Source organism: Ochotona princeps, chromosome 30, assembly GCF_030435755.1.
Source record: "Ochotona princeps isolate mOchPri1 chromosome 30, mOchPri1.hap1, whole genome shotgun sequence".
Classification (NCBI taxonomy): domain Eukaryota; kingdom Metazoa; phylum Chordata; class Mammalia; order Lagomorpha; family Ochotonidae; genus Ochotona; species Ochotona princeps.
In genome coordinates, this window is record NC_080861.1 from 16,877,852 (window position 1) to 16,905,831 (window position 27,980).

Sequence of the window (27,980 nt, forward strand, 5' to 3'; positions counted from 1 at the left end):
GAGTGCTTCACTAACTAGTCAGAGGAATCAGAGGAAAAAAAAAAAAAAAAAGAAAAGTCGAGAAGGCGCCCCTTGAGGGCGGGGTCCCTGCTTCATTGCTCTGTATGTATCTTGCCAAGATCAACACCTGTCACAGGAACGGGATTTTTGGTTCTTTCCTTAGGCTTTCACATCAAGACACCCTTTTCTGGGGGTACCATTTTTTTCTTCTTCATCCACCCACCCCTTTCTTTTCTTTTAAGATTTATATATTTTTATTGGAAGGGCAGAGACAGAGAGAAAAATCTCCATCCACTGGCTCACTCCCCAAATGGCCGTAATGGTTAGAACTGATCTGATCCAGGAGTCTCTTCCACGTCTCCCATGCAGATACAGAGTCCCAAGGACTTGGCCCATCCTCCACTGCTTTCCCAAACCATAAGTAGGAAACTGGATGGGAAGTGGAGCAACTAGGACATGAACCATCACCCGTGTAGGATGCTGGCACTTGGAAGTGGAGGATTAAGCAATTGAGCCATTATGCTGGGCCCACCATTTCCAGTGGTTCTAGTGAACCCTCAGTGTTCATTCATCCACACGCCAGCAGCCCTGGCCACCCATTTCCTTGGGAAGAGTGGCTGGCTCAAGTACAGGCATGTGAACAGAGCTGGAACTCTCCAGGGCTTTTCTTGCTTGTCTGTTGGAAGGAGATTTTTTTTTCTTGAGACTTAAAGAGAGCCTTGGATTGTAGGAGAAAAGCATGGGGCCCTCAATATTGTGCTTGAGCCCCTAAACATTAAGTGCAGTCCAAAGTGATCAGTGCTCTTTGCTGTTTTAGCTGTGTTCAGTTGAACTTGCCACTTGCCATCAGCAGAATTCTAATGTAATCGTGACTTTTTAAAATTATTTATTTATTTTTATTTGAAAGAGAGATTTACAGATAAATGGAGAGACCTAAAGAGAAAGCTCTTCCATCAGCTGGTTCACTCCCTAAATGGATGCGACAGCCTGAGTTGAGCCAATCCAAAGCCAGGAGCTTTTTCTCAATCTCCCATGTTGATACAGGGGCCCAAAGCTTTGAGTCATTCTCCACTGCTTTCCCAGGCTTTAAGCAGGGAGCTGGATAGGAAGTAGAGCAACCGAGACATGAACCATCATCCATTTATGAGGCCAGCACTTGTAGGTGAAGGATTAGCTTGCCGACCCACTGCTTCAGCCCCTGTAATCACACTTTAGCAACACACCTTAATATGTGATGTTTTTAAAAAATCAATATCAAGATCAATTTTATTTCAGCTGAAATTAAGGCAAAATGAGAAAATTCAAATACCCCGGGAGAATACAGTGTGCAAGCACAAACATTTTTATAGTAGTAAGAACTCTGACCATGAACAGAGGAGAGAGGGGCTTTAAAAAAATGCCTGTTTGAAATTTTTAAGTTGTTCATAAGTGATTTACATGCATGAACTTGAAGAACATCACAAAATCTCTGTCAATACAGCTCTAACCTTAACCCCCAAGCGTCAGTAAAATTAAGATTGATATGAGACTATCTCTGGCATTCTAACGTCAAGGACTACCAGTTCCCAGTTCCCACTAAACTGCTCACTCTGCTCATATACCTTTCTTTGCTCAGGTTTCCCCAGGTATTGTCATGTGCTGGGGACAAAATGAGTCTCATTCTTCAGCCGCTACCCCTTGTACACTCCCTGGGCTATTTAATGTTCTCCAAGAGGAGTTCATTGGCCAGGACTGGTACTTCCTCCTCAGTCTCCTGCTAACTCCCCAAGCTGTTAGAACTGTGCAGGTGTTTCTGTCAAGATGGAGGAGAATGACCTTGGTATGAATACGTGCTGTGGGTCAGGAAGTGGCACTGAAGTCTCATAAGATTGGTCGTGAAAACAGATCAGAGGGGCCTGGCGCGGTAGCCTAGCAGCGAAAGTTCTTACCTTGCATGTGCTGAGATTCCATATGGGAGCCGATTCTAACACATACACACGCAATATCCTTGGTTTTTGGTCAAAGAACACAGCCACTTGTCCAAAGTGGGGAGTTGAGAACATTATTGTTACTAATAGTCTTGGCTTGGAATGTCTAAGATTTGGCTCCTGAGAACCTGAGCAGCTGGTTAGAGACCTTGGCCATTTCAGACCTGCTGTCTCCAGTGTCATCTAGGTTATGGACTGACATCTTGTGTCTTTGTGACATCTCATTCCTGACTTATAAGCTCAAATCCTTGTGGTGCCTGGGTTCCTGGCTCTGCAGATGCCAGCAGAAAGCAACAACTTTGTAGCAATCAGAACATGATCCAGCTGTTTATAGTTTACTTTGTTGTAAATACTGGTCAACAGTGTCAATAAATAGTTTTATATTCCTTTAAAAAAATACCAAGTTGATGTTTAGTTGTAAATAGTGTCAAGTTGCATTACTGCTAATCTAACAGAGAGAATGCATGGTAGCAGTGTGCCTCTAAATTATTGCCAGATGTTATGCAAATAAACTCTTCATTTCTGCTCTTTCCCTAGCTAATTTACTGACTGAGAATAGTGTCTACTGAAACTCATATTATTGAATGTTTTATGGGTTGTTAGTATTTTACAAATTTTTATTTAAAAAAAATTATTTAATGCATTTGAGTTACAGGGGCCAGCACCATGGCATAGTTAGCTAAGCCTCCACCTGAAGTGCCAGAATTCCATGTGGGCACCGGTTCAGGTTCTAGCTGCTGCACTTCCAATCAGCTCCCTACTTAAAACCCGGGAAAGTGGGGCTGGCTCAATGGCTCAATTGGCTAATTTGCCACTTTCAAGGTTTGGCATCCCATATGGGCACCGATTCTTGTCCAAGCTGCTCCATTTCCGATCTAGCTCCCTACCTATGGTGTAGGAAAACAACAGATGATTACCCAATGTGTTGGGACCCTGAACCCACATGCGAGAGCTGGACAAAGGTCCTGGCTCCTGGGTTTGCACCAGCTCAAGTCTGATTGTAATGGCCATCTGGGGAGTGAACCAATGGATGGAAGATCTCCCTCTCTGTCTCTCCTTCTCTCTGCAACTCTGCCTTTAAATTAAAAGTAAAAATAAATCTTCACACACAAAAAAAAAGAGTTACAGAGAGGAAGAGAGAGAGAGAGAGAGAGAGATCTTCCATCTTTGGTTCATTCCCCAAATAGCTACAATGGCCCTGTCTGGGTCAGGCTGAAATTAGGAGCCCAGAATGCCACCTGAGTCTCCTACCTGGGTGATAGGGCACCAAGCATTTGGGCCATCTTCTGCTGCTCTCTCAAACACGTTTAGCGTGGGAAGCAAAGCAGTTGCATCTGGAACCACTGCTCATCTGGAAGCAGGTTGTCAGTGCAGGTGATGACTTAACCATTGTGCCACAAGGCCAGCCTCTAGAGAATCATGTATCTGTTTCCTCAACATTTTGAAAAAGAAATGAATCTGCTGGGTGCTGCAGTGGGTGGTGTTTGCGTGTTGTGATCACAGACCGGCACGCATGGTCATGGACACGTGATTTTGTGCAGACATGTCCTATGTCCTTAGTGACAACAGGTTATCAAGAGGAAGCTAACTAACCCCCACAAAGTTACACACGGAATTCATACTTCCCAAATTTTTCTGAACTTCAAAACGTTTTTAAAAATATTGATTTACTTTTATATTAGAAAGGCAGATTTACAGAGAAAAGGAGAGACAGAGAGAAAGATCTTCTGGCCTCTGGTTCACTCCTCAAATGGTTGCAATGGCCAGAGCGGATCTAATCCAAATCCAAAACTAGGAGCCTGGAGTTTCCTCTGGGTCTCCCATACAGGTGCAGAGTCCCAAGAACCATCCTTTGCTGCTTTCCCAGGCCATAAGCAGGGAGCTGGTTCAGGAAACAGTGCCCATACGGGATGCCAGTACTGCAGGCGGAAGCTCAGCTACTATGCCACTGTGCTGGCCCCCATTTTCTGAACTTTTGCAGTGAGCGTGTGTTACATTCACAGAAATAAAATTGTATGATGCTTTGGATGGTGGCGGTGAGTGGTTGTCCGCTCTCCATTTCCTTCGGTTATGAGTCAAGATTCAAACCCTGCACATCTTCTGTTCTTGCCCATGACACTAACACCCACAAAGCAGGCACAAGGCAGCTACGTACCTACCTCCTCCCAGATCAGTGAGGGTGACAGAGCAAGGCAATGCCAGCACGCCGTGGAAAGTCATTCATGGCCAGTTTTGGGGTCTTAAGTCAACTGTCCCACTCAGGGTTTATAGGTCAAGGGTAACGGCTGCTACACAGTTAAGCTCGCCCGACACTTCTCCTGGAAGCTTTAAGGCGCTAAGTACAGGTCACCTCCACAGAGCCTAACAAGCCTTGTGCCTCCTTAAGCCTTTTGGACTCTCTCCACCCGGTGACATCACTCTCTACTCCTAAGCCCATCTCCGCCATCACTGCTGCTCAGGGAGAATCCTGTATACGTGTACTTAGAGGACCTTTCACAGCAGCGCTGGTGGCCTCACCTTATGCGGGGCGGGGGGGAGGAGGACGAGTGGGATGAGTCGGCTTCGTAATTCTTAACAACTCCGTTTCCATCAACGTATGTAGCGGTAAGGTCAAAAGCATATGCTAAATGGGTTTGATTGCCTGGCAAAACAGTTCAACTGACCTCATTACCAGGACTTGCCAATGATTTTGTTCCTTGAACTTGGATGTAGTCCTGTAGAGTATTTCTGAGTTTGACATAGCTTTGTTAACGATAACCCTTCCTTCCTCGTGGAGGCGGGGGAGGAAGAAAGCAGAGGATGGAAGGGAACAAAGCAGACCCGGGGTCGCCGTTTTCGCATCCGTCTCAAGCCTTCCCCATAGATTGCCTTCAGCAGCTGTCTCCTAAGTGCTTGCATGTTGTTAACGCTGTAGAAGAACTTGCAGGCGTATCTTACAGAGTTCTTTTCGGCCCCGTGGCTGGTTTGGCCCCGTGTGTTGCACATTTACAAAACTCCACCTGCGCTAACCAACCGCAGAGCCAATCGCATCAGCGGATGGATTTCCTATGGGGTGGAAGAAAAACGCCACCCTACAGGAGAGCCCTGACGTGCACAATTCTGTTACTGACAGCAGCATTTATGGGAGGAGAAAGCTTTAGCGATGAGAAAAAAAAATGAGGAGAAAATTGTTTTTCTCAAAATAGTCAAGCCTAAGTTTATTTCCTAAAGCATCTATCGTTCCCCCCCCCCCAAACTCGCAGGTCCCTAATTATAAAAATATTAGCAAATCTCAATTTCCACAATAATCTGTTGTAAGTATTGTTTCACACTCTGCAAGTGTGTGTGTGGGGGGGGGGGGATGTCTGAAATCGGGTGTCTGGGACCCCCCTCCGCATCCCTCCTGAGTTGCCGGGTCCTCTCCAATACTGCCTTCCTGGCGCTTCCTGCACACTTCAGTCAGCTCCCGAAGGAAGGACTTTCCCCAGTGACGGCTGTCTCAGGCACCAGCTCCAGCGCCAAGGGGATCTTTTGAGTCAGGGCTGCCTTGAAACGCCTCTCACATGATGTGGGGAGTCGATGGGAGAGTCCGCTTCCGTGCGCACGCGCTGCGAGGCCACCGGACCTCCCCAAGGGTGTGTCCGACCAGCCCAGCCAACGTTACTCCCCAGCACCACGGCCCTACCCACGCCCTCACCCTGGGAGGATCTGCCTGGGGCCTCCCTGCTGTCACGGGTGGGATGGAGAACGCTGACCTCAGAGGGTGCTCGCTCCGTTCGGAGGGTAGCTCCATGGACTCGTTGCTAGGACCGGCAGTGATAAAAGCGTCACTTTCTGTTTGCTTCTGGACACGGGCTCCCTCTCGTGGTTCATAAGATCCATAGCGCGCATACGCAAAAATGCCACCTGCTTCGCCCTAGCAAAGATTACTGAGACCAGAGATAAAGGACTTGTGCATGGAATCTGAAGAGCGCAGCGTGAACACTTCCTGAGAGGTATCATTTTTTTTAAAAAAGATTGATTTTTATTTACTTGAAAGGCAGAGTTAGAGAGAGAGGACTCTTCCATTCACTGATTTACAACCTAAATTACAGTAATGGCCAGGATTGAGTCAGAAGCCGCAAAACTGGAGCTTCCTCCGGGTCCCCTACATGCGTAGCAGGGTCCCAAGTACTTGGACCATTTTTCACTACCTTCCCAGGCCATTAGCAGGCAGCTGGATCGAATGTGGAGCAGCTGGGACTTGAACCAGTGCCTACATGGGATGCCGGCACCGCACACAGCAGCTTAACACACTGCACCACAATGCTGCCACTCCCTCCCCCAACCCCTGAGAACCTGTCTATGTATTTAGGAAATGACCTCTTCTTGCATAACGCTCTTGGCTGCAGTATAAATTAAACATATTAAAGATATGTTATTTCAAAGATGAAAGAGAGGCAGGGGGAGGGGAGTGGGAGAATGAAAAAGGAGTATTACTATATTCTTGGAATTGTATCTGTGAACTATATTGAACCTGTGAAAACTAAAAAAAAATAATAAAATTAGTTTTTAAAAGAAACCTATCTCTTTGAAAGCAGTTTGCATTTTCCCCTGTACGTGCCTTGGGTCCCGGCCTATTTTCCATGATCCAGAGGACCCAGACTCTGTGTGTGTGTGTGTGTGTGCGGTTTTTCTGTGATCTTGGAACAAGCAGCGGTGAGAGACAGAAAGAGAAAGGTCCTTGCACACTCACCAAGAGGCAAGGATGTGACCCAGAGGCCAGGGCCACTTGGGACATGGCTGGAGGAGACAGGGCTGAGTCCCACCACTGAGGAAGAGCTTGCCACTGCGTGCGCCGTGAAGGAAAGGCGGGTTCCACTGGAATCGACTCAGTTCAGGCTCGCACACGTCAAGGCATTGTGACAATGAACTCTGTGGGATTCAAAGTGCTCACACAGCCAATAAACGCGGTGGCGTGTGGAAGAGAGATGGCCTGAACTCTGGTGGAAACGTGAGGACAGCTGAATGGATTAACAGCTGCTTATTAAAGTTGTAGAAACAGAGAAAAACCTTGTATCCACTAACCTTGTATCCACTAACCTTGTATCCACTGGTGTATCCTCAAAGGAGGCAATAGCCAGGGCCGGGGCAAGCCAGAGCCAGGGGTCAGGAGCTGCTTCCAGAGGCCAAGCGCCCGTGCTGTCCCCTGCTGCCTTCCCAGGTGCATTAGCCAGAAGCAGAACAGGAAGTGGAGCAAGTAGAACACTAACCTACACTCATATGGGATGCTACTATTGCAAGTGACAGTTTAGGGTCCGGCACAATGTCTCACCTGGGAAAGCAGTTGAGGATGGCCCAAAGCCTTGACACCCTACACCCATGTAGGAGACCTCCTGGAGGAAGCTCCTGGCTCCTGGCTTTGGGTTGGCTCAGCTCCGGCTGTTGTGGCCATTTGGGGAGTGAACCAGTGGATGGAAGATCTTTCTCTTTGACTCTCCTTCTCTCCTTCTCTTCCAATGAAAATAAAATAAAAGCTTCAAAGAAAAACAAGTAATAGCTTAACACAGCATACCACAATGTGGGCTCCTGGGTTGATGATTTTTAAGTGAACATAGGTCATTGAGAACTACACACGTTTATGGAGCCGACATTGTGGTACAGTGGGTTAAGGATGGAGAGCCTGACTCCTGCCTTCTGCTTGTCCCCAGCCCTGGCAGCTGAGGCCATTTGGGGAACAAACAAGCAGATGGGGCACCTCTCACTGTTTCTCCCTCCCTGTGAGTCTGCTTTTCAAATAAAGAAATATTTTTTTTTAAATTGTGAATGTTTCAAAACTCAATGTATAAGAAATTGTACTGCTTGAGTAAAGAAAACTCTGGCATATTCAGCATTCTGAAATTAAACAGTAATACACTTAATGTTCCAGATATTGTCATAAACGTTACATGTAAAGAATTACGTAAATTTTTATTATAGAGAATGTCTAACTCAAAAAATCAAGAGAAACATATATTTATAAACATTTCAACACTTTGCAATTTTTCTGGGCTATTTAAAACAAATGTAAGATTCCTTTAGCTTACTCTTCAATATCTTTTTTAAAAAAATTATTTATTTAAGAATTATTTATTTACCTGGAAGAGTTAGAAAGAGAGAAAGAGGAAAATCTTTCATCCACTGGCACTCCCCAAATGCTTGCAATGACCAGAACTGAGTTGGTCCAAAACCAGGAGCCAAGAACTTCTTCTGGGTATCCCAAGATGTGGGTGCAAGGGCCCAAGGCTTCAAGCATCCTCCACTGCTTTCCCAGGTCATTAGCAAGGAGCAGGATTGGAAGTGAAGCAGCGGGGACTAGAACCTGTGCTCATATGGGATGCTGGCATTGCAGGTGGCTTTTCCCGCCATGCCACAGCACTGGCCCCATACATATCATAATTGTATACTCAGCTTTTTAAATATTAGCTATTTGGTCTTCATGACAGCATGAAGTGCTGTTATTATTCTCATTTTATATATGTACAAATTGAATAAAATTTTTGCCAAATGAGCCATGGGGTTCTGCATCCAAATCCTGGAGCCTGAGTGCAGATTCTGTGGGGCCACCAGCCTGTCCTGTGGTCCCCACTTCCTGTCCCTGACATTCATACCTTGTGTATTTCTGTCACACGGGATGCCTGGGTTGGGCCAGGTGACAAGTAGAACATGGAAGATAATGGTGCGTTTCTTCTGAGGTTAAACTGTGAATTTTGTCTTTAGTCCTCTCTCTCTCTCTGAAGTTAATTGCCATTTTTGGTGGCCTTGGGGAGAGATCTGTGAATCCTCTTGCCAGCAGCCAGAGAGGGCCAGACGGCGACTCCGGCTCACAGCGACATGAGAGAGTGGGGACACCGGTTCTCCAGCCCCACTTTAGCTTGGCAATGGCTGCAACTGCAGGCCGACAACTTGACTGAAGTACCACCAGAAAGTTCCCGAGGCAGACCCGCCCAGCTAAGCCACTCCCAGTTCCCACCCGCGGAAGTAGTGAGATAATAAATTCTGTTGTCCCAGCGGCTGTGTTTTGGAGTTATTTGTTATGTTGCCATGGATAACTAACACGCCCTGTATTTTCAATCACTGCTCTCTTCTGCCTCCAAGTACATCTGTAAGAGTTTTTCTCGGTCAGCCTCTCTGATCTTAATCATAGCATTTAGGCACTGCAATGAACTGAAAAGCTATCTTTAATATGACACACGCACTTGTTATTTTAACCTACTTATGGTGAATCCGAAACTCATGGGATCAATTAATCCAAGGAAATATTCCGCTGCGATATTAATCCAAGCAAAGATCAGGCTTGATCCACCTCATACTCGAACAGAAGGCTGTAGGCTCAGGCACTCGGCAAAGCAGCTAAGATGCTACATGGGCTGCCTGTATCCTTCATGAGCCTACCTGGGTTTGAATCCCACTAGGCTTCCAGTTTCAGCTTCCCACTAATGGGAACCATGGGAGGCGGCAGGTGGAAGCTCAAGTCCTTGGGTCCCTGTCACCCAGATGAACTTCTGGATTCCCAACTTTTGTCTGGCTTAGTTCTGGCTACTGTAAGAATTTGAGGCATAAAGCAGTGTATGGAAGATCTGTGTGTCTCTCAAATGGTTGCGGGGTGCGAGCAAGATCACGCCAGACATGTCTAAGGTTTATTAAGGAGTCTTTATTAACCAAGCTTGGTAATAACAGGGCCCACTAGAAATAGCAAATCACAAATCCATACGGCAATCCAGTCGATTAAAACCCCAAGAGGAACGAATGGTCATTACCCTGAAGTCCATCCGTTAAGCTGAAGACCTATGTCCCAGCTTCCCCCACAATATAAGTTATCTTAAGAGACATAGTGAACAATCTGGACACATTTCCACAGCTGCAGACAGTCACCTTTCCCTGGTTTCTCTGCCCGCATTCCACTACTGCTAGGCCTCACCTCTTCTGGAACTCTCGAGGGTACACACATTAGAAATACAAAGCACCTTAGCATTACTATCCTCACTGTCCCACCCAAGCAGTGAACAGAGGGTGAGGAATACAGACACACCGAGGCCATGCTCAGGGGATGCCTGTCCTCAGAGACACTGGGCAGGCCAAGAGTGGGAGTGCCAGAGCATGGGACCAAGAGAGACAGCCCCTCCCTGTCCTGAACCTTTATAGGGGATTGTGGGGGGAGTGGTTACACAAGAATGCAGTACCGCCCCTCTCAGGTGATAGGTGAGAGTCAGGGGGGGTGGGGCAGGAGGCAACACCTAGGTGGTGGGGGAGTGACCTCCAAGCTCCTGACCCTGAACTAGCTGCCCACCTCAGCACAAAATAAAATGAGGATAAATAACCAAACATTTAAAATAGCTGCAGAATATTCTAGTCATTAAACTAATACCACACTAATTGGCAACTCGTTTCTGGATTATTTTTGGTCTCTCTCTTCCTAGCACATAAGCTGTTTCACTGAACGTTTTTATACAGTCTCCCTTGGTGAACAAGTATAGTCCCATGGGGGAGTGTTTTTTAGCAGTGAACTTGACAAAGGTATGTGCATTTTATACTTCCGACCAAGGCACACTCCCTCCAATCCTGTGAGTATCCTTGTCTTCCATACTTTCGTCAGAACAGCATAGCATCCAACTTTTAAATTTTGCCGACCCAAGAGATGGCAAATGTCTTGTGTGGCTTGGATCTGTATTTCTTTAATTGTGGGAAAAGTTAAGTGTGTCATTGGGAATTTACTGTTCAGTGTTTTCTTCTGAACTGAGTGTTATTATTCTTGGCCTAATTCTATTCTTACTGATTTATAAAAGTTCCTTGCAAAGCATGGAAATTATCCTGAGAAAAATGTGTTGCAAATATTTTTCTCGGCCACCTAGCTTAGATTCTGTTTATGATTTGTGGTTTTTGCACTTGGTATACTTCTTTATTAATAAACATATGCTACCTTCTAGAAGCGGAGGAAGAGGGAGGGAGGAATCCCTATGCCTATACAACTGTATCATGGAAAATAATAATGATGATGATGATGATAATAAAATTCAGAATTAAAAAGAAAAAGGCAAAAGTAGAAAAAAAAAAAAAAAGCAAACACACGCAATGAGAAGGAGAGAAAGATATCTTCTACTCACTGCTTTTTTTCTCCAAACGGGCCCAATGGCTGGGGTTGGGCCAGGCTGGAGGCAGGAGCTGGGATACACATCTTCATTTCTAACATGGGGCAGGGGTCCATCCTCCACTGCTTTCCCAGTGCATTCGCAGGAGGCTGGATCAGAAGCAGAGCAGCCCAAAATAAAATGGAACACAAATAATTGCGAGCCGAGGCTTAACCTGTGTGCTGTAGCACCAGCCTCCAGGCAGTTTTTTTTCTGGAACTTCTGCACATGACATGCTTAGGGTCATGCAGTGAGCAAATCTGAATGCGTAAAGATTTTAATGCATCACTGCTTTACAGACACACGACGGTTACAGTTCCACATGTCAGACCCTGGCGCACAATATTAAGAGACAACCTTGCATTATGTTGCAGCAGAGTCATCTGCTAAATCTTCAATAATCCATCAGGACTAGATATGCTCAATTTCTCCCCAGCAGTGGAGAATTAAAACATCGGTTAGAATGAGAATCACGGTGACTCAGTTGTAAGAAAGGGGCAGGTTGAATCACGCACTGGCACAAGATAAATGGCCCAAAGAAATACCCAACTCCGCCTGCATCGGATTAACTTCTTGTCTAAGTAGGAGTTGTTAGGTAAGAGGAATCCCTAACTCCCGGGCAGCTCTGCAATGACCCAGATCTTCCCTGTACCACTCCGCTGTGGAATCCACATTAAGTTCTGCTTCGCCACACTGCCGGGGAGGAAGCTGGGCTTCCAACAACCACGTGTGTGAGTGAGAAACAGAAGCGGGGGAAATAAAGAGCTCTCGAGTAAAAATCAGTTTATTAAAACTCAGAGGTGGCGCCCTCTGTCTGCAGCCAGGGAAATGTGCCCGGGAGGGTGTCGCGATAGAGGGATTGGGGCTAGCTTTGATTTCAAAACACCACTGTGATTTTCTATATAAGCTGGAGAAATTCACGGGAGGAGTGAAGAGAACATGAGGTATTGCTAGCCTAGGAACAGAATTGATGGAGTGAGGGAGGCCCACACGTCACACAAGTGAGTTGCACAATTTTACCTGTGGCAAGGTTGGAACAGTTCACATCAAAGCTCCAGGATGAGTTGAGTCACATCCTCTCTGCCTTAACTCCATAATGCCTTTGCCTGTCATGGCGTGACTTGGCCATTGCTTCATTCAATTCTGCAGTGCACCCAACAGTACCTCCTGAAATGGCATGAACAGTGGTTTAAATCAGTCTCATGTCCTCCTGACTTGGTTCGTGTTTGGAGACTTTTTTTCAGCATACAGACTTCCTAAGGGATTTAGGAGCTTTAGGGTCCAGTTTAAGGTCTAGCTAAATGGTTAGGGAACTACTGTTGTCAGAGCAGATGTAACTGCTGGTGCAACATTCATTTATTCAAGAAATGTTTCGACTGTGACCCGGGGATGAGGCAAACAGGAGAGCTCTCTGAGGCATGTAGCAATTACTCTTTCCGGCTCCTGGAGTTGACATATGCTGGCCGGCCCAGAAGAGTTTATTTTAGGAATACGCAGGTATAAATCGTGCATCTGATCTGTGTTGAACTGGGACAAATTGGTCTGTATACTTGAAGGATGAGTTAGCCCAAAGGGACCTCCATAGTAGTGAACCACAGCCTAACTTGATGCAGAGACAGAGAGTGCAACCGAACTTTGGAGAATGTACTGTAGCCAAGCAGGTGAGTCTCTACCGGGTGTAACAGCTGAACTGCCAGCCAATCAGAAGCTGAGGGCTACCAAGTTTTTTTTTTTTTTTTGCCCAAAATAAGGCAAATACAGCATTGCATCATTGAATGGCAAAGGGAACATTCAGAACCATCTTGGTCTGAAATCCTACATGGTTCTATTACTCAAGTAAACTTTGTTAAATTGAAGTAAGCTCAGTTTTTTTTTTTCCGATACCTCTGGCAGATCAGTCTTACGAATATGCCAATGTTTTCTTTTGAAACCATATACAGAGGATTACCCTAATATAGATGAAGCTGTCCTTCTAAAATAAATACTTGTTTATTTTTGAAAGACAGAGAAAGGTAGGTTCATCTCCCAGAAGCTCACAACAGCCAGAGCTGGGCCAGGCTGACGCCAGGAACCAAGAGCTTCGTCTGGGTTTCTCGCGTAGCTGGCAGGGGTTAACACACTAAGGCTCTCTTCCACCGTTTCCCCGGGTGTATTAGCAGGGAGCTGCATGGGAAGCAGAGCAGCTGCGACAGGAACCTGCACCAGTAGGGGATGCCTGTGTCACGGGCAGGAGCCTTACCCTGCAGGCCACAGTGCTGGAGGGCCACAAATATGCGTCCCCAGTCCTTAAGCAGAGTTTCCAGTCTGTCATCATGTTTCAACCTTACATACACCTAGATCTCACTTAAAATTGGACTTCGCCTTCACCCTGGATGATATCAAGTCCAACAATCAGTGTCCATTCGTACTAGCGTGTTTTATTGGTCCCTCACTGTGAAATATTTTCTCTTAGACTCCAAGCATATGACTCTCTGCTGGGTTCTCTCTGCTGGTCTGCCTTCTCTGTCTCTTCTGTAAGTTTCTCTTCACTCTCTTGACCCGTAAAGGCAGGAGGAAAAAGGCGCTATTGATTCTTCTTTACATTATCTACTTTGTAATCTCATCCTTTTATGGATTTTTCTTTATTTTAAAATTTAGATTTGGTTTTATTAAAAAAATAGGTATACTTTTTTTTTAAAGATTTATTCATTTTATTACAGCCAGATATACACAGAGGAGGAGAGACAGAGGAAGATCTTCCGTCCGATGATTCACTCCCCAAGTGAGCCGCAACGGGCCGGTGCGTGCCGATCCGATGCCGGGAACCTGGAACCTCTTCCGGGTCTCCCAAGCGGGTGCAGGGTCCCAATGCTTTGGGCCGTCCTCGACTGCTTTCCCAGGCCACAAGCAGGGAGCTGGATGGGAAGTGGAGCTGCCGGGATTAGAACCGGCGCCCATATGGGATCCCGGGGCTTTCAAGGCGAGGACTTTAGCCACTAGGCCACGCTGCCGGGCCCAAAATAGGTATACTTTTAAAAAAAGCCAATAACAAGAAAGCAGTTAATGGCAAATTGCAACATTTTCCTTTCTTCATTTCTCCTGCCTTGAGGCAAATTCTTTTCTTTTCTTTTTTTTCTGTTTTAGAGTCTCTTCGGGTATTTGAACCTCTACTTATTTGGGTTTTTAAAGATTTATTTATTTTTACTGGAAAGGCAGATTTACAGAGAGAAGGAGGGACAGATAGAAAGAGCTTCTATCTGCTGATTCACTCCCCAGGTGGCTGCAATGGTCAGAGCTGAGCCTATACAAAGTCAGAAGCCAGGAGCTTCTTCCAGGTCTCCCATGAGGGTGCAGGGTCCCAAGGCTTTGTGGCATCCTCTCCACTGCTTTCCCAGGCCACAGGCAGGGAGCTGGATGGGAAGCAGAGCAGCTGGGACATGAATCGAGGCCCACATGGGAATCCTGGTGCATGCAAGGCAAGGATTTAGCCACTAGGCTATCACTTCTGGTCCTACTTATTTGTGAATAAGATGTTTACACCACTTTAAAATATTCTCAACCAACCCCATATTATGGTAGGTAAGAATGCATGTCCCAGGACCAGTGCTGTGGCTGTTGGCTTAAGCTGCACTTGTGGCACTAGCATCCCACAACAGTGTGAGTCAGACCCTGGATGCTCCACTTCAGGTCCATTTCTGGAAAGGGAAGATAAGACTACCCATGTGGGAGACCAACGAGGAGTTACAAGCTCGCAGCTTTAGCCTGGCTGAGCCCCTGGCTGTTTGGGCCATTTGGGGAGTACAAGAGTGAATGGAGAATCTTTGATTTCCCTCTTTCTGTCCCTCTCTCTCTGTCATTCTTCAAACAAACAAAGCAAGTCTTTAAATTATTATCTCTTTCAATTTCATTCTTTCTACTCTCCTTGATCTTCTTGATAGTCAAGATCAACAGTCAGCCAAATCAACAGTCAGCATCTTTATTATTCCAAATATACATAATTTTCAATAGAGTGAGTTTTGTAGTGTTTTAAGATTATGTCTTCAACATGTCTTCTAGTTGGCTATTTTCTGGTAAACCCATTCACTGATGTTGAATTTGGTTTATAATTTTTTTTTTAAATAGTAGCTTCCTTTTAAAAAAAGATTTATTTATTCTCTTTTGAATGGCAGAGTTAGAGAGAAAAGGGGAAACAGAGAGAGAAAAAGATCTTCCATCCGCTTCTTCACTCCCGAAGTGGCCACAACAGCCAGAGCCGAGCCATTCAGAAACCAGGAGCCAGGAGCTTCTTTTAGGTCTCTCACACAAGCGCAAAGTCCTAAGGATTTGGGCCATCCTCCACTGCATTCCCAGGCCACTAGTAGGGAGCTGGTATGGGCTGTGGAACAGCAGGCACAAGAATTGGTGTTCCTATGGGATGCTGGCACTTACAGGTGGAGGGTTAGCTAGCAGAGCCATTGTACCAGTGGAACATAGTTTTACGAGCCAGATTGAAAGATTAAAAAAAAATGTTATGGGCCAGCACTGTGCTGTGGGTGGCAAAGCCAATGCTTGCAACTCTGGAATTCCATATGGCACTGGTTTGAGTTCCAGCTGCTCTGTTTCTGGTCCAGCTCCCTGATGAAGGCTTGGGAAAAGCAGTGGAAAATGGGCCAAGTACTTGGGCCTCTGCCTTCCATGTGGGAGAACCAGATAAAGGTCCCCATTCCTGCTTTGGGCTTGACCCAGCCTGAGGCCACTGTGGTTACTTGGAGAATGAACCAGGAGATGGAAGAGCTCTCTCTCTATGTGGAACTCTTTCAAAGTAAGTTGAATGAAAATGCTCATTCACTTCCTGAAATTTATTTTTAACAAAGAATAATAGTGAATGCAGGTACATTTTAACTATCCAAGTTGTTGTTGTTGTTGTTGTTGTTACATTAAAAGGAGTGGAAAGAGGAGAAAGTTTGGCTTAGGAGTCAAAATGTGACTCACTGCAGAGTGCTTGGTTCCATTCCTGACTCCACCTTCCTGCTAATTGAGACCCCTGGATGACAGCAGGGATGCCTTACGATTGGGTCCCTACCACTCATGATGGAGAGCTGCTTTGAGTCGGTCAAGCCCAGCTTCCTGGACTAGTTCCGACCCTTATATGCGTCTGGGAAGTGAGCCAGCTCTTTCTCTCTTCACTGTTCAAACAAACAAACAAACAAAAAGATAATAATAAAAACAAAGCATTAGGTAGAGACAACCTAAATACTCAATTAAGAGAAACTTGAACTCACTCCTATGGCAACAGGATGGTGACATCAGCAAAACAAACAAAATAAAACAGATGAAACGGAACATTTGAGGGACCACAGTAGCTCTCACTTGGAAGACTCCGGGTCTCACTTACTCAGGGATGATTCACCGTGCTGCAGAGGGGAGCTGGACTATTGCAAAGCTTCTTGTTGCTGGTTGGAGGTCAGGCTCTAAATTTAGTCCCTACAAATTTTACTCTAGCATCCTAGGTGACTAGTGGCCAAGAAGGCCCCTTGGATTTGTATACTTCTGAACCACTTTGGAACCAGAAAACGTGGTTGAATTGCCCTGTCTTACGAAAGGGCTTGAGCAGGCCGATCGCCTATGTTTCAATACTGACACCTTGTGGAGTGGACGTAGCACAGACTGGTGTGTGCAGTAGTAATAATAGTAGTTTTCTGTTGTTCTTCCTTAAAGCACATCGTAAGCAGGAATGAGCCTTTGCAGGGTATAAGCATTCCATGTACAGGATAGGCTGTGTCTATCAATCCTATCTGAATGTTAAAACACACACATGAAAGACAAATAACAGGGCCTGGCATGGTAACCTAGCAGCTTAAGTTCTCACCTTTAGAATACCCCATTCCTTGCAAACGAATCAGACCACACCCTAGGAAGTAAACACCTCAGCGTTTGGAACCTGTTCTGAGCTGTATCCTTTCTACGAATCCCACCTGAGTAATACTGACATTTTGAGCTGGATACTTTCTTGCTGTGGAGACTTCCTGTGCCTTGTAGGATATTTAGTAGTAGCCTTCTATGGTTTGAATAATCATTCTGCAAACTCATGTAGGATTTTAGTCTCTCAAGTATTTTTTACAGAGCTATTTATTTGGCCCTAGTGTGATGTCTCAATGGTTAAATTCTCATCTTGAAAGCACCTTATCCCATATGGGCACCAGTTTGTGTCCCAGCTGCTCCACTTCCCATCCAGCTCCCTGCTTGTGGCCTGGGAAAACACTCGAGAATGGACTAAAGCCTTGGGATCCTGTACCTGTGTGGGAGACCTGGAAGAGCTCCTGGCTCCTGACTTTGGATCAGCTCAGCGAATAGAAGGTCACTCTCTCTCTCCCTCAGTCTCTTCCCCTCTCTCTGTAACTCTACCTTTTAAGGAAAGGAATCTTAAAAAAAAGAGAGAGAGAGAGGGATTGAGATAAATATGTACTAAATCTTGTTTCATTGACCCAATGTTCAGAGCAATGAGCCACAATAAACCATTTTTTTCTTTATAGTACAATTGACTGGGTCCGGTGCGGTGGCCTAGCAGCTAAAATCCTCGCCTTGCACGTGCTGGGATCCCATATGGGTGCAGGTTCTAATCTCGGCAACCCCACTTCCCATCCAGCTCCCTGCTTGTGGCCTGGGAAAGCAGTTGAGGACGGCCCAAAGCCTTGGGACCTGCATCCGCGAGGGAGACCCGGCTTTGGTTCAGCTGAGTTCCAGCCGTTGTGGTCACTTGGGGAGTGAACCATCTGATGAAGGATCTTCCTCTCTGTCTCTCCTCCTCTCTGTATTATCTGATTTTCCAATAAGAATAAAATAAATCTTAAAAAAATAAAACAGCCTGTCTTGCTGGTGCAGTGGCATAGTAAACTAATCCTCTGCCCTGCGGCACCAGCATCTTATAGATACGCCAGTTCATGTCCCAACTGTTCCACTTTCAACCCAACTCTCCATTTATGACCTGGGAAAGCAGCAGAGGATGGCTCCTCAAGTCCTTGGCCCCCTGCATCTGTGTTTGAGACCCGGAAGAATTTCCTGGCTTTGGATCAGTTCAGCTCTGGCTGTTGTGGTCATCTGAGGCGTAATCCAGCAGATGGAAGATTTCTTTAGCTCTCCTTCTCTCTCAGTAAAAAAAAAAAAAAAAATCTGCCTTTCAAACAATAATAAATATATATTAAACAAATAATCATTAGAGAAAAACCCCAGCCTGTCTCTAGTATTTCCTTAGAGTGATGTGAAGTTAACACACATCCAGATGTCAGGAGCACTCCCGCCACTGCGTCGGGACAGGCGACAAGGTCTCCAGAGGAAGAGTGTGTTTACAGTGATAAAGCCGCCACTTGGGTTGCTCCCAAACTATATGCAGTGCCAGGGTTCGAGTCCTGCTTCTACTCTCAAGCCTACCCGCCTATCACACCCTGGCAGGCTCCAAGTGATTTCTCAAGTACCTGCGCCCTACCATGGGAGACGACCATGAAGTCCCCACAGCCTGGTTTCAACTTTGCCCACCATGGATATTCAAGGGCACTTGGGGGAAATGAACTAAAAAATAGTAGATCTTTCTGGGAAATCAGAATATGGGTCTGGGGACTGGCACTATGGTATAGCAGGCTAAGCTTTCTGGCAATGATGCTGGCATCCTGTTTGGGCACTGGTACGAGTTCCAGCAGCTCTGCTTCAGATCCAGCTCCTTGGTAATGAACCTGGGAAAGCAGCAGAGGATGGCTCAAGTTCCCAAGTAACTGCTACCAGGTGAGAGATGTGAAAGAGGCTCCTGGCTCTGGCTTCAGACTGGCTCAAGTCTGGCCCTTGCAGCCACTCGGGGAGTGAACCAGTGGATGGAAGACTTCTCTCTCCTTTTCTCTGTGCCACCACCTTTCAAGTAAAAATAAATCTTTTTAAAAAATTATCTTAGGCCCAGCATGATGGCTCCGTAACTTAATCTGCGCCTGGCAATTGCCAGGATCCCATATGGGCACCAGTTTGTGTCCCAGCTGCCCCACTTCCCAGTCAGCCCCCTGCTTGTGGCCTGGGAAAGCAGTAAAGAACGTCCTAAACAATGACCCGGAAGAAGCTCCTACTCCTGGTTTTGGATCAGCTCAGCTCTGACGATTGTCACCATGTGGGGAGTGTATCAGCGGATGGAGGATCTTTTCTTTTCTTTCTTTTTTTTTTTAATGCAAAGTCAGATATACAGAGAGGAGGAGAGACAGAGAGGAAGATCTTCCTTCCAATGATTCACTCCCCAAGTGCCTGCAATGGCCGGAGCTGCACCGATCCAAAGACAGGATCCAGGAACATTCTCCAGGTTTCTTACGTGGGTGCAGGGTCCTAAGGCTTTGGGCCATCCTCCACTGCTTTCCCAGGGCACAAGCAGGGATCTGGGTGAGAAGCGGAGCAGCTGGGACACAAACCGGAGCCCATATGGGATCCTGGCTTGTTCAAGGCGAGGACTTTAGCTGCTAGGCCACCGCACTAGACCCTATTACTACTATTTTTAAAGTTGTTAAGCAAAAGGGGTGCATGTGTGTGTGTGACTTTGGAGTGGGGAGAGAAAGCACTAGCAAACTTTCAATCACTGGCTTACTCCTCAAATGCCTACAACTTCCAGGACATGATCAGGCAATAATGAAAGGTTGGAAACTCCATGGCAGGAACAATTTAGGCTTCTGCTGCTGCCTCCCAGGCTATGCCTCGCCAGGGAGCTGCATACAAGCTATGAATTAAACCCAGGTACTTTGGGGACTTGGCCGTCCTAACTGCCCTTTTGGTCATGGGACCAAGCACCTACCCTTGGAGAGGGGGTTTTGATGATCTGGTTCCACAACAGAGCACAAAGCAGGTGAAGAGAGTCACTTTTTTGGAGTTGTAGAAGCACGTCTTCTACAGTCCAGGTGACTACATAATTGCCATCTCTCATGGACAAATATTAACTTTCATAGAGTACAACACAGTCACAGACGGGAGACACGTATTTTCTCACCTGCTGTATAATTTATGAGGTGACATCACTCACACTGAGGTTAGTATTGCACATTATTATTCAGAGCAAGTTTAACACACCTGTCTGCGTCTCAGTTTATCTTCTTTGGATCATCCGCCAGCTTTATTCCTTTTAATTCCCTGTGCTACTTACTCGGTTGTGCAACGAGCTGATATTATCGCATGGAAACTTCAAGCTGTTATTCCCTACAATGGTGACTACCGTGTTCTTTGATGTATAGATGTTTTGACTTACTTGATACAAAGGTACCCCAAACTTCTATCTTTATTGTGACTTTTAGGTATAGGTAATTTTAGCATTATGAAATGTCCTCAATCATATTAAGTCTTTTTTTTTTTTTGGTAAAATGTGTCTCAAAATAATAAATCTGCATTACAATAAAATTTATTTATTTCAAAGTCAGAGTTACAGAGAGAGATGAAGAGACAGAATGTCCATTCATTGGTTCAGCCCCTGTGTGGTCACAAAGGCCAGGGGTGGGCCAAGCCAAAATCGGGAGCCAGGAGCTTCATCTGGGTGTCCCCTGAGGATGCAGGGACCCAAGCACTTGGGCCGTCTACTGATGCTTTCCCAAGATTATGAACAGGGAGCTGGGTTGGATGTGGAACAGTCAGGACATGAACCAGTGCCCACATGGGATGCTGGCAGCATAGACGGTGGCTTAACTCACTGTTCTACAATGCCTCCCCTCTCCTCTCATTGTTTCTGTGTACCTGGAGTTGATGGTGGCTTACGTGACAAGTATTTATTTTTTGACGGTTCTGGTGACTCAGGAGATCGTGGGAGCTAGGCTGGGTCCTGGAGGCTCAGGAGTTTGAGATGACGGGAGCGGCATGGATGGTTTCTGGTGAGAGCTAGCTTTCCAGCTTGCAGATGACAGCATTTTTGGTGCGTCCTCACGTGGCGGAGTGAGCCAGGATGCACGCCCTCAAGTGTCTTCTCTCCATATAAGGGCACTTCTCCCACTGATGATGGCTCCTCTGCTATGAACTAGTCACCCACAAGTCCCCACCTCTGTGAATGGCAGGGGGAGGGGACACATGCAGTTCACAGCTCCTGGTATATATTATGTCTGTTCCTCTCAGGCTTTCTGAATCACCCTGCTCCACGGGCTGCTGTTTATCTGGGCCATAATGATAGTGAATCAGTCATCTGTGGCTGCACTGAACACCACACCAACACTTAGTGGCTTCGAAACAGACATGTGCAGTAATTCTTCGCTGAGCAAGGGCAAAAATTCTGAGAGTTGCATTATTAGGTGATTCTGCCACTGTGCAAATATCATAGCATGTATTCGCACAAACCTAGGTGGCGTAGCCTACTGCACATCTGGGCCATTTGTTTAGCGGATCATTCTTAGGCTGTAAGCGTGCAGAGCAGGTACTGATGGCAACCGTAGTGTGATGATAAAGTATTTGCATAAAAGGGATATACTTATACAAGTGAAGCTTGCTGGACTTTGTTCTGGTCAGTCAGCAGATGGGAGGTGGCAGGGAAGGCCTAGGGCATTACTCTGCTGTAAGAATCATAAACCCTGTAGTGCTTAAGCTACGTAAACTTACAAAATGTTTTCTCTTCCATAATAAACTGTGGCTTATTATTCCTTTTATGTTTTTTAATGTTTAAAAATAGCATTCCATACACATTTCTCTGCAGTGGTTTTTAAATTTGATTTTTATGTGAAACGCAGAGTTAGAGAGACAAGGAGAGAAAGAGAGAGAATTCTTTGATCTACTGATTCACTGCCCCCGCTGGCACCCATATGGGATCCTGGCTTTGTAGACTACAGCTTTACCTACTACATCATAATGCTGGCCCCAAATGTTTCAACTTTTAAAAAAACATTTTAATTAGCTTGAAACACAAATAGTTTGCCAAACCATACAAAAAGACTCTCTTTCAGAGCCAATGCTGTGGCACAGCCGGTTGAACCACTGTCTGTAGAGACACATCCCACATAGGCAAGGATTTGATCCCAGCTACTATACTTTGGACGCAGCTGGCGCTAATGCATCTGGGCAGGGAATGAAAGATGGTGCAGGTGCTACGGCCCCTGCACCCACGTGAGTGACCTGGCTTTGACCCGGCCCAGCCCTGGCTGCAGGAATGGGACCATTTGGGACGTGAACCAAGTGGACGTAAACTGATGGAACATTTCTCTCTCTTTTTCTTCCTCTCTGCCTCTTGAACTCTGCCTTGCAAATAAATACTGTTTTAAAAAGACTTTAAAGTATTTTTCTTTAGACCCTGACGTTCTAAAATTTGTTTAGAAAATATTTTATTTGAAAGAGTGAGCAAGAAGAAGAGAGGGAGAGGGAGAGAGAGAGCGAGTGAGCTTCCACTTATTGATTCATTTCTCTAATGCCAGGAATAGCCAGGTTAGGCCACACTGAAACCAGGAGCCAGGAACTCCATCCAGGACTCACACATAGATGGCAGGAACTTGAGTACCCGGGTCTTTGCTGCGTTCCAGCACACTAGCAGGAGGCTTGGTTGGATTAGAGAAGTAAGGACATGGGCCCGGTGCGGTAGCCTCACGCATCAGCCTTGCATGAACCAGCATTCCATATGGGCATCAGTTCATGTCCCAGCTGCCCTGCTTCCATTCAGCTCCCTGCTTGTGGTCTGGGAAAGCAGACGAAGACAGGCCAAAGCTGTGTGACCCTGCACCTGCGTGGGAGACCTGGAAGAAGCCCCTGGCTCCTGGCTTCGGATTGGTTCAGCTCTAGCCATTGTAGCCACTTGGGGATTGAACTGCCAGACAGAAGATCTGCCTTTCCAACAGAAATAAATAAAGCTTAAAAAACTGACAGATTCACAGTTTGCCCTTGCCTTTCTCTTACGACTCTGTCTTGCACTATGGGAACTTGAACTGGTTCTCCAGATGGGATGTGGTGGCTTAAACTTGCAATAGAATGCTGGTCCCTGAAGTAGACTATTGTAAGCCTATTTTTTTTTCCCCCAGTAACATGGGCTCCTCCAAGACTCTTGAAAGCTTACTTTAAATCTATTGTCTCAACATGGACTTGAAAAACTGAAACATAAACCTGCTTTTAGTAGGGTTCTGTTCTTCTGAAGAGGCAATTATTTCTACTGGTTTAGTCACTGGGATAATTACAAGCTCACCAGGAATAGGGGTTATCTGGACAAAAAATCTGATTTCATCTCCTCTTAACCCTTACATGATTATGTAAGGAATATCATGAACATAATTTATGGGGTTCAACTACATAGATGAAAAACCAGTGTCAACTTCAGTAATTTCAAACCATGAAATCCATCCTTGGAAAGCACTCTTGGTGTTGGATATACAGAATTCCACCCTTCCGAATCCCACTGTAGCTCTGTGGAGCTATGTGAGAGGTGCTAGTGACTGAAGGGTGCATGTGACTGGAAGGGAAGGGGTTCAAGCAGTGAAACAGGCACTTTTTTGGGGTCACAGACTTCCTGTTCCCCTGGTCGTGTGCAGTCTCTCCTTGACATGGTTAAGCTGCAGGATGATAGCAGTATGGATCATTGAGCTATCTGTTGGAGGACAGCTCCAAGCCTGTCTGATATGGTATCCTGTGTGAGTAATGCAATACTTGAGTATTATATTGAGACACTAAAATTTTTAAGTGTTTATTGTCAGAGCATGAGCTAACCCATCCCAACATGCCATCCTTCCTTGGCCCCTGGCCAGCTATTCAACTGAAGTGACTGTTGTCTGGGAGGTGTGTCATTTGAGAACTGAAATTTCCCCTTAAATAAAACCAGAGAAATTCATTAGAAATATTTACTGAATTCCAACCCCAAGGATACACAGATGATTCTCTAGTTACAATACTTCAATTTTGTTTTTTTCCAACATTACAATGGTATAAAAGTAGTATGCGTTTATTAGGAACCATACTTCAAATTTTGACCTTTGCCAGGGCTATTGTTATGTGGCATGACACTCCTGTGATGTTGATGGAAGGAACCAGTCACTTGATTATGAGCATAAACTCATATTTTACAGTATGCTATATGCATTATGTTGCTATACTATGATGCTTTGTTATTTTGGTATATTAAGTATACTTTATAAAAAAGATTTGAAAGACAGAGAGGGAGAGCAAAACAGAGAATCGGTTGATCTTCCACTCACTGGTTTACTCACCAAATGGCTGCCACAGTCTGGTCTGGGCCATAACTGAGTCATAATTCCACCTTAAGTTGAGGAGCATCTGTAATCGCCTATGGAAAATATGTATTTATGTAATCATATAAGGCCCTTATGTGGCCTTAAGGGGCCTACACTTTAGTGAGGAAGTCAGACAAAAATTAAGTCAACAGATGCTTACAAGTTTGGGTAAGTGCTAGTAAAAGGAAATAACAGCTTAGTTACAGATTAACTGGGGCAGGGATCTATTTTCGACAGCATGATGGTAAGGAGACCTTCAACCCGAGATATGAACAAATGAGGAAGCATTCTTAGTCATATGACACAAGAACAGATCAATGTAGTTGGGCATTTATAAAGGACAACCAGTGACAAATACTGGACAGGTAGAGATGGATCATGTTCTGCTGGGGGGGGGGTTAGATTGTTTCTGAAAAATTATTTCCTTATTTGAAATAAATAAAACAACAGAGAGAGCAGAGAGAGGGAGGAAGAGAATCTTACATCTGCTGGTTAACTCCTTACACGGTCACAAAACCTGAGGTCTGCATCAGGAATTTGGAACTTCATCCGGGTCTCCAGCACTGGCGGCAGGGGCCCCCAAGTAGTCGGGCCTGCTTCTGTGGCCTTCCTTGGGTCATTCCAGGGAGCTGAATCAGAAATACAGGAGCTGGGACACCAAAGACCACTCTGACATGGGGTGCTGATGTTGCAAGGGGTGGCTTAACTTGCTGCGCCACAATGTTGGCCCTAGGAGTTTGGACCTTACTTCAGACTCCATCAGATAAGGTCACTTTAACATTCTTTCGAGCAGTGCCCCAACATTAGTCACATTTCCTTTCCCCTCCTCTACCTGCCCTAACAAGTAACTCAGCCATCACCTTTCTGAAAGTCAATTCCTTTGTACTCTTCCAGCTGTCGTTACTTTAACCCTTCCTTTTGCACTTTGCTGGTCTGACTGCATCTATGCCGAGTCTTTATTCTCTCCTCAGGGACCAGTCCTGTTAAGCAATCTACAAAAATACTATCAGTTTACTTTTTTTTTTTTTTTTATTGGAAAGGCAAATTAACAGAAAGGAGGGACAGAGAGAGAGAGAGAGAAAAGATCTTCCACCTGCTGGTTCACTCCCCAAATGGCCACAATGGCCAGAGGTGAGCTGATGTTGGAGATGGACTGAATTGGACCCCGCACTCTGGCACATACAGGAGTCAGTTCTGGGGTCACCTCAGGCCATGCTTATTTGGGGACCCTCCAACCTCTGGGGAAATCACAGAATCTGTGGTCTGACAGTGGACTGCCTGTGTCAGAACTGCGCCTCTTGGATTGCTGAAGCTGGCGCAGTGCATGGCATGCCCAGCTGCACATCGGGGACATGACAGCTCGTTGAGGCCTGCGGAGGACGTGTGGTACTGTGGCAGAGGATGGAGGGCAGAACAAAGTGGATAACTACTCCAGCCAAACAGCGACAGCAAGTCTCTGGGTAAATGGAGACTCCGAGGTGGACTATGTCAGCCAGTGGACCTTGGCAGGATTGGCTCGATCTTGAAGCAACAAAACCACCAGAATCTCAGAACTGTTGAAGCCACCTGAGCAGTACCGTTGGAACTTGCTCCACATCGGGGACCCTGGGATGACATGGGGTGCTTGTTTCCCATTCCTGGGTAGTATTGCAGGTGGGCTGCTGGGTGCAGCCTTCCCACCTCTCCCTCCTTTCCCCACGTACAGGAAGAAAACCAGAAAATGGAAGCAAAGGTCTCATCTACTTCCCCCAATCCTTGACCCTTCCCACTCTAATCAGTGGGCCACATGGGCATACATCCTTCTCAACTTTGTGGACAATATGAAATCAAACTTTTTGCAACAGGCAAAAAGTGAGCAATTGCTCCTTATAGACCACCCTGCTGAGAAACACTTAAGGAATTCTCACACGGGAAGCTAAAAGCTAACCACCATGATGAAAACCATGAAAGCACAAAGCCCACCAACAGAGCGGATACACACAACACCCATAACCTGGTGATTCATATTATTTTCTGTAGATTTGATTTTTAATATATACTTGGTTAAGGGCTTTGACACTGGTGTTAGACCATAGGTTATGTAATTTGCCTCATATTATTAGCCTGCAACATGAGGATTATGCTGGCCTCTCAACTGGATCTGGCAAGCATTTGATGCTTCTCTTTTCTGGAAGAATTTATTCTTGTGCTATCATTTCGGTTGGATTTTTTGAAATGGTCTCATGATTTTCCTTTTTGCGTCTGGTCTGGTTTTCCTCGAATGTATTGTTCACGCAACAGCCAAGGTGTTTATTTATTTAAAACATTTGATTATTATTATTATTTTGTTTGTAAAGAGGTATTTATTTGTATTGCAATGTCAGATATACGGAGGAGAGACAGAGGGAAGATCTTTCATCTGCTGATTCACTCCCCACGTGGCTTCCACGGCTGGAGTTGAGGTGATCCGAAGCCAGGAGCCAGGAACTTCCTCCGGGTCTCCCACGCGGGTGCAGGGTCCCAAAGCTTTGGGCCGTCCTCGACTGCTTTCCCAGGGCACAAGCGGGATGGGAAGCGAGGCTGCAGGGATTAGAACTGGCACCCATATGGGATCCTGGCACATTCAAGGGAGGACTTCAGTTGCTAGGCCACCGTACGGGGCCCCAAGGTGCTTATTTTTTAAGAACAGAATGATTTGATTCAAATAAACACTAGACATTTTTATAGCTTATCTGGAAATAAATTTTTATGTTGACATAGTAGTAGTATATACATTGTACATTTTGATGTTACACAACAAATAAATAGAAATAAAAGTATTTCTACTTGCAGACTTTACCACTGATAACATCCTAGAGTATAACATTTCTAGATCTCTCTTTTCTTTGTGTTACACATACAGACACAGTCTATTTGCAGCCAGAATGAGACAGTGTCACATCCATCGGTTCACAGACGCTGCTTTGTAACTTACCCTCCTCCCTTAGTGCTTTCCATCCTTCTACGGCAGTTACCGTTTTGTTTTATCTAAGTTTATATTTTGTTGACATTTCTTCAATTGCCCTGAAAATGCATTTTACAGCTAGTCTGTTCAAAGTAGGATCCAACCAAGACTGTTAACAACCGCTTTTCCATGACAATAAATGGTTGGAAATGATGGCCCAGCTTTGTAGCAGAAATGTTCCGCTTCCTGGGTTTGTTACTCCCTCCAAGGTAACTTCTGTCTTTCTTATACAGCGGTAACCGAGAAGGCTTTAAACGGTTCATATGAAAGTGCCTTTGCCTGCAATAGATGTTTCACCAAGGACAGTATGACTGGATACAAACACTGAAGGGCCGCGCAGAGCTTCCCCTGTGTTTTATCAGAGGATGCCTGCCGTGCCGGCTCGTCCTGTTCTGAAAAAGCTCACTCATTTCAACCTCCACTAGCTTCCAGGTTGCTGGGCACCGGGACACCTGTACTTCCGCTGTTCGGGCTGGGGGGCGGGGAGAGGTGTGGCTCTCCTTTGCTACTCGATTCGTCTTCCCAGGTCGAGCATTCATCGATTCCAAGGGCAGGTGGCAAGCTTTTGTCCCCTGGCCTTCCTCGCGCCCTGTATCCTCTCCTTTCCCTCCTGCGCCCTTACCTGTCAGGCACCATGGCGGCGGAGACCTCGCCCACTACGTTCACAGAGCGAGAGCAGCGAATGAGCAGGACGCTCAGTCGCCAGGTCCTGCCCGGACAGGCGGCCGAGCGGAGGCATGGCTGCTCTTAGGAA

General features: G+C 45.8%; 1 long non-coding RNA gene across 1 annotated transcript; it reads right to left on the minus strand.

Annotated features, from left to right (window-relative positions):
* Positions 1-1,088: 1,088 nt before the first annotated feature.
* On the minus strand, positions 1,089-27,943 carry LOC131478348 (uncharacterized). The gene is made up of 3 exons (XR_009244420.1): positions 27,849-27,943; positions 24,220-24,286; positions 1,089-1,198 (listed from the first exon to the last, which is right to left on the minus strand). It is a non-coding gene; the product is annotated as an uncharacterized LOC131478348 (long non-coding RNA).
* Positions 27,944-27,980: the final 37 nt, after the last annotated feature.